Source organism: Manacus vitellinus, unplaced genomic scaffold (genome assembly GCF_001715985.3).
Source record: "Manacus vitellinus isolate BGI_N305 unplaced genomic scaffold, ASM171598v3 scaffold_37_pilon, whole genome shotgun sequence".
NCBI lineage: Eukaryota > Metazoa > Chordata > Aves > Passeriformes > Pipridae > Manacus > Manacus vitellinus.
The window spans coordinates 4336980-4349307 of NW_021940517.1; the positions used below are offsets into that span (position 1 = coordinate 4336980).

Below are 12328 nucleotides of genomic sequence, written 5' to 3' on the forward strand. Positions count from 1 at the left end.
CTCATTTGAAGGAGCAGTATCTCTCAAGGAAACTGCAAAACATTACAGACATCAGGAGAAGCAAAGGAAAGTCATTTCTACCTTTTAGTGACATAGTGGATTGCCTGAGACTCCGTTTCCCATTCTTCTGAGGTAGGATTTATTTTATTCACCCCAAGGGCAAGGGCACAGCACAGCCACATGCAGCAAGAGAGTTACTGGATGTTGAGCTCTGACAGGATTTCTACAGTGTCTGTTTCTACAGCCTGTTTTCCCCATCCCAAACAGTGATTCCTGAACGTCCTGAAATAAAAAATCTGCCCCCACACCTACACAACCAAAGCTGCCTTCTGTACTCTCTTTCTCAGTTGCTTTCCACCCTGGCCTTTACAGACTTGGAACTTTGATCTCTCCTTCAAGCCTTGTGGAGTGGCAAGTACCGCCTAACTGGAATTTCCTCAGCTGAAGTACTTCTAAGATTAAAACACAAATACTTAAGAAAGAAAAACAAAGAGATCCAAACAAATACCAAAATAAAGGACAGAATCATTCAGATATTACTGAAATATATGCAAATAAAGCAAGTAAATGTGTCCAATTGACTGAAGTGGCCTGTTGGTTACACAACCTTTAAAATAAGGACCAGGCTGAGGATTTCAACACATTTGTTACTCCGAGTCATCAGACTCTCTGGTCAAAGGAGATCACTATCTTCCCTTCTTCTTCATTCCATTGATCATAAACAATTCCTATACATGTTCTCAAATGGTACAAAATAACAGCAATTGGATCTGGTTCTCAGGGAGAGCACAACGCCCCATAATTCTCATTGCTGTCTCCCTCCTGTCAAGTACATTATTTCAGCTTTGCTGCTATGCTGTCTTCTGTTTCTATTTATGTGACTTCTTTTTTTTTCTCACTTAAATCACTCCTTGCATTGATCCAGACATTTGGATATATAAATGAAAGGCCTCAGACACAGAAATAAACTCAAAATATGTTACAATACTTTATTGTTTGTGCAGAATACTAAAAAAAAAAGTCCTCTTCAAGAGCACATGAAATTTGCAGACTCCTTCTGTCTCCATCTTTTAGCTGACTGATTAGGGTTCCCAGAGGGTATCAGGAAAGGCAAGGCTGGGTACTGGAAGTCTGTCGTCCTTGAAGTTAGGCTTTGCACGTGTCAGATCCTTGTGGCTGGGACAGAGAACACCTAGTAACCAAACTTTAGCTCATGGGTCAATCACAAAGTTGCTAAAAATGCTGAAAATGTTTTGATCACAAAGATCATCTGAACCTCTCTTTACTTCCAATTTCTAGATCTCACTGAAACTAGAAATAACATTATTTATTAAATGCCTACATTATATTGATTATCTATAATAGCTATACTTTGAGGTTTTAATACCAAAAAGACTAAAAACATTCACATTGCAATCTGCCTGCAGTTCAAAATTTAGACATGAAAGTGTATGCTGGAAACATACACATGTGAGCACAGGAGTGTGAGCATGCATGCATAGGTGAAGAACTAAAGACTAACAGACAAGCAGAGAGATAAGCAGTTGAGAACATACTCTGCACATGTTTTCAAATGGATCTGACACCAGTTCAGGCTATAAATTCCTTTATGCTACAAAATGCACATGGACATGAATTATTTTCTTAGTGATCAGCATCTTTTTTTAATTGGAAATGTGCATTATGATGTTAGACTGGCTAAAAAGATCTCATAGCAATTTTTGTGAAGGAGTCAGTCTTTCCTGATTAAAAACCTTGCCTATTGAAATTTTATTTACTGGTTTCAGCCACTGACCCAAATCGGTCTGAGCTCTCTGTCTGATGTGCCTTAAATTTTGGAAGAGGCTAAAAAGAAGTCAATATAGTAGCTTTCTACATTTCTGCTCTGAAAAAAAAATAAACAGCATGCAGTGCCATTACAGTGCTTGCACTGTATGATGCTGATAAAATGCTGCACTTGCTAGCCCCTCTCTGAGGAGGACAGCCAACCTCATTTTGTGCAAAGTGTTTCATCAGCATCACAGTGTGCCTGGCTGTGCCCATGCCTCCCACAAGGCTCATGGCAAGGATCTCATGTTGTTTCCATCTTCTCACATGCCAGAACTTCCATCTGGACGGTGGGTTTCCTGCAGAAAATGAAATACACATTTCCCAGACACCCTGTTGCAAAGTCAACCAGGACAAGACTGATCACTGTGTCCAGTCTGGGGAATGCAAGTCCAATCCATTCTCAGCCACAGCGCCTAGGTAAGGAATGAGGTGGCTTGCTTGACTATACACCCCGATCTAAAATAGATGCCACCTCCCACTTTTAGGATCAGTGCTCCTTCATGACGTGAGGCTGGAACTGCGTTTGCACTTGTTGCACACCATCATCGCAAGCATTGCATGGCTGAGGTTTCTGTGGCTCTTGCTTTTCAGTGGAATAATTCCTTAAGCCACTGTTGAGATTGGAGACTGTTCACTGTATCTATATACAGCAAGTAATGTAGCCTTTCAAAAGGTTCAGTGTAAAGATTTCTTTACACTACTTCATTTGTATGAGCTCTCCTTGAGCTGCAACTGCCACACCTGCTGTGCTTACAACATACTTTTTCACTTCCTGTGGTGAATCTGAAGATCTGCAGAGGCAGTAATCACGCCATAAGGACACATACATCCATCCGCCCTATATAAGTAATTCCCAAATTCAGATGCATCTCCTGACTGTAGGATCTTTGTTCTGAGTTCGGCTCTATTTCCGCGTCCACAGAACATTTTGTGGTAAAGGAAAGTCTGGAGTAAAGTTATCACCCCAGACCCACTGGATTTATTTTTATTACAGCTTATACAGAGCCACTGATCTGTCAGGCATCCCTCTTCTGAGAAGAGGAGAGAATAGGGATGGCACATGTCCACAGCTCTTACAAACATGAAAGTTGAATGATCAGTTTCCATTTTTCATGGTGTCTCTACAGCAAGAAGGAAAGCAGAAACCTTCATCGCACACATGTATGCAATGAGAGCAGAGGTCAGCTCTGGCAAACAATATATTTTTCCTGCATGAAATAAAACCAGATACAAAGATGGGACTTGTAGTTGCTGCACAAGAGAAACAGTGCTTTCATTATTTGTGGTTGATCAAGATCCACTCACCTGGAGTTCTGACTAACCTTCAGACAGGTTTTCCCCATCTTGACTAGCAAAACAAAACATCACTCCTGAAATGGTCTTCTCACAAGATTCCCAATTCATTTGTGCAAACTCTAGTAGTTTGGATGATTCAAATAAAGGTCATCTGAGCATTCAACTCAAATCAAGGAGTCTTGCCCCACCACACTGTCATCCAGCATTGACCAATCAATGATCACATCAAATTAATTACACTACAGTAGTGGTATTTGCAGGTAGAGCAGTAAAAATCAGGGTTCAAGGGGAGACAATAGGAACTTTCACTCTGAGCAACATGCACGTAAAACCTGACTATTTTGGACAAATTTTCTTGGAGGTTTTGTGACTGGTTTGAATTATTTTTTATTTTTTATTTTAGAAAATACTTTCTCAACTTACTGAAACATAAAATATTTTTAATTCATTTTTCAGTAAACTCTAGATTCAAGTGTGTTATTAAAATGGAATTAGGCAATACAAAAAAAAAATCTGTACTGTGCTCGTTTCAGAAATGTAAAGTGATAAAGATTAAAAAAGCGCAATGCTTTTTAAGTGAAGCACTTGGATGATTACCAAAAAGGAACCACTACATCACTGCAGTTGACAGAAGACACTAAACCTCTGTGCAGCTTCTAGATGTTCAGGTGCTTTCTTCAGTTGCAGAACAGTCTTCGAATATGGATTAAAAATGTTCATTCCAAATTAACTAAGAAGGGGATTATGAACAACCCATTCCTCTTCAGATTGCCTCAACCTGTTCAGCAATATGTAGCACAGAAAGAATCTCATGCAGATCTCTGAGCTTTGGCATGTTCCCTAGTAGCTGTCTGTACCAGGTTCTCTCACATCACCCAAGGCAGAAGAGGTTCAAGGGGCAGAAACTCTCAGCTTTTCTATTTTCCAGGAAAACACAAACTTCTATTTGCACTGTTACCAAAGGTGAACAGACAAAAGAAATTTCATCCCACACTGAACTGAAAACAACCCATGATTTCTGCCTGAATTTCTTTAGCTCCATCTGATTTGTGTCTTGATAATATTATGAAGTCTTTTTGGTTTTAGATGTCCATGGTATCTTTCATCCCAGAATCTGTTGTTGTGTGCTCTGAAGGATCAGCCAACAGTGATAGCCATAATGCTATAATGCATAATTCTTCAAAGAATAGCACACACATACCCCTCCAGGATTTTCCTTGAAGAAGTTGCAGCTGGACATTCCTGGTGCATATGATTCGTCAAGTAGACAGAGGTATCTAGAGAAATAAACAAAAGTGTGGATAGTTCACAAATATTTAAAAAAAAAATCTCTTTTGACATTGTTTTGACAGATTTCATTCTGTTTTTCAAATAGGAGATTTGAGGTTGGGGGAAACTTGAAATTTGCCTTTTGTTCTTCCAGCTCTTACAGAACCAAAGAAAACAAATGTAGGGAGGGCTCTGTGATCCAGGAAGGGCTAAGATGTAAACATCCACAGGTTCTGAAAGGGAAATATATTCTAGCTTGTCCATGGCCTGGAAAATAAACATATTTGACTACAGTAGTGCTCAGCAGCTGGTTGTTGGATTAGAGCTGCACAGCTGGAAGCCTACAGTTAAAAAAAGTGTTACCTAGAACACAGCGGTAAACAGAAGGGTTTGCTATTAATGTCTGAGTAGCTGAAAGGTCAAGAAGGAAATACAGGAACAATGAGAGACAACACAAATGTTAACTTGATTATTTACTTTATTAAGTCAGGTAGGAAAGTTTGAACCAGACCTTTGGGTTATTCCTTGCTATAAAGCACATCCACAGTGAATGAAGGAGTTCTCAGCCTTGGAAGCACAATGTGTATGAGAAAAATGCCTTCTGAGACGCTGAGAAAAAGCAATACTCTTCTATATAGAGTTCCTCCTGAGGAATCCTCCAGAATTGGTCCAGTGCATTTGTCTCTGCTTAGGGTTGGATTCAGCCCACCTAGCTTTCACAGAATCATAGAATCAGCCGGGTTGGAAGGGACCTCCGAGATAATCAAGTCCAACCCTTGATCCACTACCACCGTGGTTACTAGACCATGGCACTAAGTGCCACATCCAGTCTTGCCTTAAAAACCTCCACGGACGGAGAATCCACCACTTCCCTGGGCAGCCCATTCCAATGCCTGATTACCCATTCTGTAAAGAAATTCTTTCTAATATCAAACCTAAACCTCCCCTGGTAGAGCTTAAGACCATGCCCTCTTGTCTTACTGATAGTCACCTGGGAGAAGAGACCAACCTCCACCTGGCTACAACCTCCTTTCAGGAAGTTGTAGAGAGTGATGAGGTCTGCCCTGACCTCCTCTTCTCCAGGCTGAACAGCCCCAGCTCCCTCAGCCTCTCCTCATAGGACTTGTGTTCAAGTCCCTTCACCAGCCTCATTGCTCTTCTCTGGACCTGCTCCAGCACCTCAATATCCTTCCTGAACTGAGGGGCCCAGAACTGGACACAGTACTCCAGGTGTGGCCTCTCCAGCACTGAGTACAAGGGAATAATCACTTCCCTGGTCCTGTTTGCCACACTGTTCCTGATCCAGGCCAGGATGCCATTGGCCTTCTTGGCCACCTGGGCACACTGCTGGCTCATGTTCAGCTTCCTGTCAGTCCAATCTCCCAGGTCCCTTTCTGCCTGGCTGCTCTCCAGCCACTCTGTCCCCAGCCTGTAGTGCTGCAGGGGGTTGTTGTGGCCAAAGTGCAGGACCCAGCACTTGGCCTTGTTGAACCTCATCCCGTTGGAATCAGCCCAACTCTCCAACCTATCCAGGTCCCTCTGCAGAGCCCTCTTGCCTTCCATGTGATTGACTCGCCCTCCCAGCTCAGTGCCATCTGCAAATGTGAGTCTCAAAACCATAGCTAAATTATTTAGTTATCTGTACAACTACTGCAGACAATGAAGACTGCTAGACATATTCCCAGAATAGTTAATTTCACTGGTCTTAGCCATCTATCTCTGTCCAAAAAACTCACAAGATGATTTTGCGAGCCATCAGTATCATCAAGTGCTCGATATCTATTTGAGGGCATGGGAATGTTAAATATTCCCTAGGCCATGCCTGGATGCCCAGCACACTTCGTGTGAGCAGGCTGGAGGGAAACAGCAGAAGGTTTGCTGCAGAGTGAGCATGAAGTCTAAGAAAACTGCTATGACAGGTATTCAGAGCTGTGTATAAGTGTTTACAGCGATTTTTCTGTAAGCCTAAATACCATTTCTTGTACAAAGTACAAGTGGCAACCTATACAAACAGATCAGGTTGTTTGTGTTGTCTCCAAAAGAGAGTTAAAAACACTAACTACCTCTCTCTTCCAATACAAAACCAGAAAAAGCACAGATTTTTTCTTTTATTTGTTGATTTGTTTGGCTTTTTCAAATGAAAAGATCATTAAAATTTACTATAAGAAAACTATACAAGAACTAACACATCAACATTCTGGAAATATACAAAAGTGAAGGCACATTGTAGTAACTGCATCCTTTTAAAGACTCTCTGCATTTGTAAAGCCCATTCAGTTATTTTGGTAAGTAAACTGTAGAAGCATCCAGTACACTATATTCAGCTTTATTCACTTGTGGAAAAATCCTTTGGAATGTTATAAGAGTGAAGCCCAAATAGTGCAATAGAAATTTTATCCAACATCCTTCCTATACAATTATATAAATTGATTTTTGAATTCTGTAGGAATACTGTCACTCTATTAAAATCTATCATATTTTTTCCATAAGGGCTATGTTCCAAAGTGCTTATAGCAAATATTCCCGCTTTCTTCTGCAGCAAAAAACCCTCCAGTAAAATATGTGATCTTCTATACATCCATTTGCTAATAACTGATCGATACTAGAGAAGAGAGAAGTTTCCTTTTCTTTGGATTTAATGGTATTTGGAAAGACACCCCCTGCAATCCATCCAACAGTGTTCAGTGATGTGAAAAAGGAGACTAACACATCAGTATTCTGTAATATTGGAAGGGAGACCCCCTTTTGCACTGAATTAATGCCTGGAAAATCTGCTTCCCTCATGCTTTTTCCATGTGATTTGCTGGAGCTCATTCTTGCTCCATTGCTGGGAAGGCCAGGACATATCCCCTGGCAGTTTTTAAAACTTTTATAAACTGGAAAGTATTTTGCTGGCTTGAACTTAGCTTGCCTAGAACCTGTGAAAGATGCCGCTGTTATTGTTGGGGTGTTAGTTGAGTTTAGTCATGTCATTCATTCCTGTTAAATGAACTGGTTTGATTTCATTTTAAAGCTTTACTGTTTATCTCAGGATGTCAATTAATTAATTTCCCAATTACTTACTTGTGTTTCATCCCTTTGGTTCATTCCTGTATGTGGAGAAACTTACTGGGGAGGAAAGGGGAAAAATGTATTGTTCCACCTTGGTTTCCAATTTGTTATTTTTGTCTAGGTGAGAAGGCAAATCTACAGTGATTCAAATACCTTCAAGGTGAGAGAGAGAGATGAGTGTTCTGGTGCCAAGAAAGCAAGACGTTTTGCTGAGCAGAGTCTAGTGTGTGTCTTAACAGCTGAATTTTCAGCATCCTTGAAATCTGAGGAAGCCATGTATGGGGATCTTCAATGTTTCAGGTGAAAAAATACCACCCGGTTTTCTGATTGGAAATTGCACATATTAAATGTTATTCCAGTGGCACATCATGGTTATTTTTCTAAGGTGATGAGCTGGGCCTCCCTGATGTCCTATTGGCCAAAATATTTACTTGAAATCCTAGAAATGTGTGTTTGTTTGTGTGTATGTGTGTGTGTGTCTACAGAAAGTACAGTTGAAGATGAGGCATATTTAACTATCCTTCCATTTCGTGTAAAAATCATGTAAAGATATGAAAATGGGAATCAAGTTGAGATTTAAAGTCATTTACCATTCAGTGCACTGAAACATTTGCCAACAATTCATTCACTTACTTACTTGGCTCTTTGGCTACAAAATTCACTGTGGAAGGACCTAAACAAAGAATGTCACGGAAATGGGAGACCGAGTAAAGACTATATTCCTGTGCTTCTAAGGAAATATATCTTAAGTAAAGTGAACGTAATATTTAGTGTGCCTGGAATGGAGTTTTAAGCTACAGTTTTAAGCTGGTGATTTGTGTACTTTGAACTCTATACTGGAAATAATACCAATTGCTGGTTTGGGTAAGACTAAATCCTGGGATGGCTTTTGTCTCAATGGTTCACTCTTTTAATTAAGAGAAAGTTGTCACATCTGAAAACAATCACAGTGGAAAACTATTTGGGAAGTATAAGTAAGTCTCCTTAAATCAGACCTAAAGTTTACTGGAAGTCATAAAGGACTAGGACAGCATCAGTTTGGGTGTTCCTATCTATCTACCTGCTTATATGGTTACATATATGCAACATTTCACTGCAGATACACAGAACGTGCTATGAAATACCATGGCTAGTTCCTACCATCAGCATGAATAAAGACTTGAATGTAGAAAAAAGCAATCAAACATGTAACACACATTTATCTGTGCTGCAAATTAACTTAAAACTCAGCTAAGGAAGCACCCCTGGGACCTCATCAGGTCATTACACAGAAGAGCAAACAGGTCAGTGCAATCCTGATCCCAAGGCATACCTTGGTCCACGTCAGACTGGAAATACGAATCTGCTCATGAGCAACTCCAATCTGATTGTCAGCTACTCCATGGTTTTCTGCTGTCTCTTCAAAGCATGCAGCAAGTTGTTCCCAAGGCTCCATATTGATGAAGTGCTCTCCCACTGTGCTCCATCAGCTGTTGTCCAACATGAGGGTGCAATATGTGCTCGGTACCTGAGACAACAAAGTACCTCAGGAATGATACATATAAGAAGAACCTTTAGAAAGGTCATTTTAATCTGTGTCAAAACAAAATGCCTGAAAGGGCCATGGCTTGGTGAAGAGAGACTTCAACCGTATTCTTCAAATGTGGCATTTTAAAGAGTCCTGGACCTGAGTTACATGATTCTGATCTCATAAAAACATAGAAAAAGTAGAGTGAATCATGGTGAAATATTTTCAGGCCTGGCCTGAAATAGCCCAGATGAGGGCCAGTGTAGCTGGAATGCATCTCAACAGGGTTTTTTTTCCTCCTCGAAGTGAGCGTATGTGCTCAGCTCTGTATAAGCACATGGATGGCAAACCCACAATGCATGGTCAGATAGGCAAGAATACTGGGATGTCTGTGAGGAGAGAAGGGACTCATTGAATTGGCTGAATTTCTGTAGGTGTAAACAGACCTTGCTAAGCAACATAAAGTAACTAATGAGCCATAGTTCAGCGAGAATCACTGGCAAGATGGCATTAGTCTGACTTCATTTTTGTTATGAGATTATAGAAAATAAATAAACTTGTGTACTTCAATTTCAGTACCTTTGATCTGGGCAGAAATTAACCCTTTTGCTGCTTTATGGGCTTTGCTCCCACACAATGCCCACTCATTTTTTATCCTGTCTAAACAGTGCTCCTGGACAACTTTCTCATATCGTTGAAAGGAGAGCAGAAATTCAGGTGGACAGGGAGAACAGAGTTCAATATTTCCCCCAAAATATGTTGCAAAGTTAGTACCATAGTTTTTTTTACTCTTGGTTTTTGACACACAGTGAAGAATAGAGGATAAGTCTTGAACTTTTCCTTTCATTAGGAACAACCCTGTGAGTGGGAGGTACAGCATACTGTCTTAAAATGGTGCATGTGTGCTCATTGGCAGTAAAATGATCTGTGCTTCAAAATAAATCTATTTATTTCTTGCATGGAAAACTGCACAATATGCAACACTCCCTGATGTTGGCACATGGGCTCTGGCAGACCACCCACACATGTTCTCTGTGATATGTCATCCACAGGACAGAAGTAAAGCCCTGCTGAGATCTGAGGCTATTGATGCACTTCTCAGAGATCACTTTGTGGAGAACGACTAGATTGTCAGCCAGAAAAAGGGTAAATCATGTCTTCACTAGCATAATTCTGAATAACAGAACAAATTCCGCAAGGACAAGTTTCATTTTTCACAGAAATAAGTAAACCCAGCAGTATGTACCTAGTATTTAGCAATTCCTTAAAATAACCCTGTCATTAGAAGGTGGCAAATACAGTCTGGTTCTCAGTATTTTTTCCTAGTTCTGACCAAAAATGTCCCTGTGGGCACACCGCACAGAGACCAAAATCCATGAAGTCCCTGTAAATTGTTAAAACAGTAGAAAAAGTGCCAGCTAACACAGCAAAATTTTTAAAATAACAGTACTTCATGAAAATATGTTGTAAGTAGCTTTAAAAACTCTGTTCCTCTTCTGTTGTCAAGAAAGCTGTAAAAATGAAATTTACTTTTCAGATACCCAACATAAGAAAAGAGTAACACAGATGACATTAGTGTCTCGTCTGTGCTAGAAAAAAAGAGCAGACACCACGAGCAGAGGTCTGGTATCCCACCGTAACCCAATTAAATCCCAATCCGAGGGGTATTAAAAACTTACCATTCTCCTATGGAGGGCACTGCACAAAAAATGAGCCCAAAGCAGATATGATATCAGCTTATACTGTACCCATGGCATCACGGATTGCAATACCCAATTTAAATTTGCATTTCTTCGACACTAGAGGAATGTGTTCTGCAGGAACTCCAAAACACACTCTTGAATACTCAACAGTGCTTTACACTAAGGCAAAACTAACCCAGACTCAAAGCTTCATAGCAAGTCTAATGCCTCCCAGGCTCTCAGAACACTCACCTTCAAATCTGTGCACAACCTCCTCTGAAGGGCTTGAAGCACTGGCCATACCAAAATCACATCTTTTCTACCTCCCCCTGAGATTCTGCATCCCTTTCTTCTGACTTTGCCCTTACAAGTAACCACAACCTCAGGTATTAGAACGGACTCCTATTACCATTCACTTCCCAAATCCAATTAGCAAAGCTTATCCATGTGAAAAACCCAGGCCTGCAATTTCCTCATAAGTCTAAATTAGCTGTCAGGCACAACTTTGGCATCTGATTCTCTGTTTAAAAGAAACTAATAGCACTGATTCAGCAATTACCCAACACTCAATAAATACTCTACTGCTTGATGTACCTTTAAGAATAAATTGAGTCTAGTTATGAGGCAATTGACCTGCAAAATGTCTATGCTAAGGGAACCTTCTGAGTTTGAAACATTAGCTAACACTCGATTCAAGCAAAATTTTTGGATATCTCTGAACATCTAACTGACTCCCACCACTCCGTCACTTTAAGAAATTACCACCTGTATAACTGAATCAACATTTTCAGACCCACCAGCCTAGATAGGAATGTTTAATGGCGGCAAGAAAGGACCTTTGGGACTTTTTCTGCTCTCATGCAGAATTTCAGAAGATGCAATTACAAGTGGCCTTGTAACTTCTCCTGTATGACAAAAAAATTAAAATGAATACAGGTGGCTCACAACTCCATTTTCTGTCTCACCCACTGTGTTGGAATATTCTGCAGACATGGATTTAAATGTTGGTGATGAATGTCACCAGCATACAGATCCTTGTCTTCTCAAATATAACTGCATTCTGTTAATGAAAACCAACAGCTGAGGAGCCAAGGATGTGGGAGTAGACATAGGTCCTCTTGCTTGAAATTTTGTTACTAATCTACCACTTCTACTATAATTTACAGAAGAATGAAAAACAAATTTGAGATGATCGTTTAAGGTTTTTCCAGAGTTCACTCACTACCTCCTAGAAAGGATCTGTGTGAAGGGATATGGTCAAGCACCTTCCCCATCAACGTAGGATTAGGTTGGATTTAAAGGCACTCAGGTCCCGCGGCTCTGTTGAGCAGGAGGTCCTTTTCCTCCATTCTTGATACTTTATTCATTCTCAGTACTGTGAAAGGCACCTCTATTTGGGGAAATCATGAGCAGAAGAATTCACAAATTCCCTTGATATTTTTATTTGTGTAGAGCTAAACCACATAACTACAGATTCTTGTTATCTTTTCTTTTATGGATTAAATAAAAATTTAGTATTTGCTTTGCCCCAGACTTGAAGGTATTCAAATAGAGCAATCAAGAGCCATCTTCTTTTTGATAAGCTAAACAGTCAAAGCAGTTTAAATACTGCAATATGAATCATTTCTCCACCTCTTCAACTGTTTCTGGTGTTCTTTTTTACAGTCACTCTCTATTTTTTTCATCTTTCATG

General features: G+C 40.2%; 1 long non-coding RNA gene across 1 annotated transcript; it reads left to right on the plus strand.

The window, feature by feature from the left end:
• Positions 1 to 4372: 4372 nt before the first annotated feature.
• Positions 4373 to 10066, plus strand: LOC108640548. Its single transcript, XR_001921249.1, has 3 exons — positions 4373 to 4399; positions 7568 to 7606; positions 10006 to 10066. It is a non-coding gene; the product is annotated as an uncharacterized LOC108640548 (long non-coding RNA).
• Positions 10067 to 12328: the final 2262 nt, after the last annotated feature.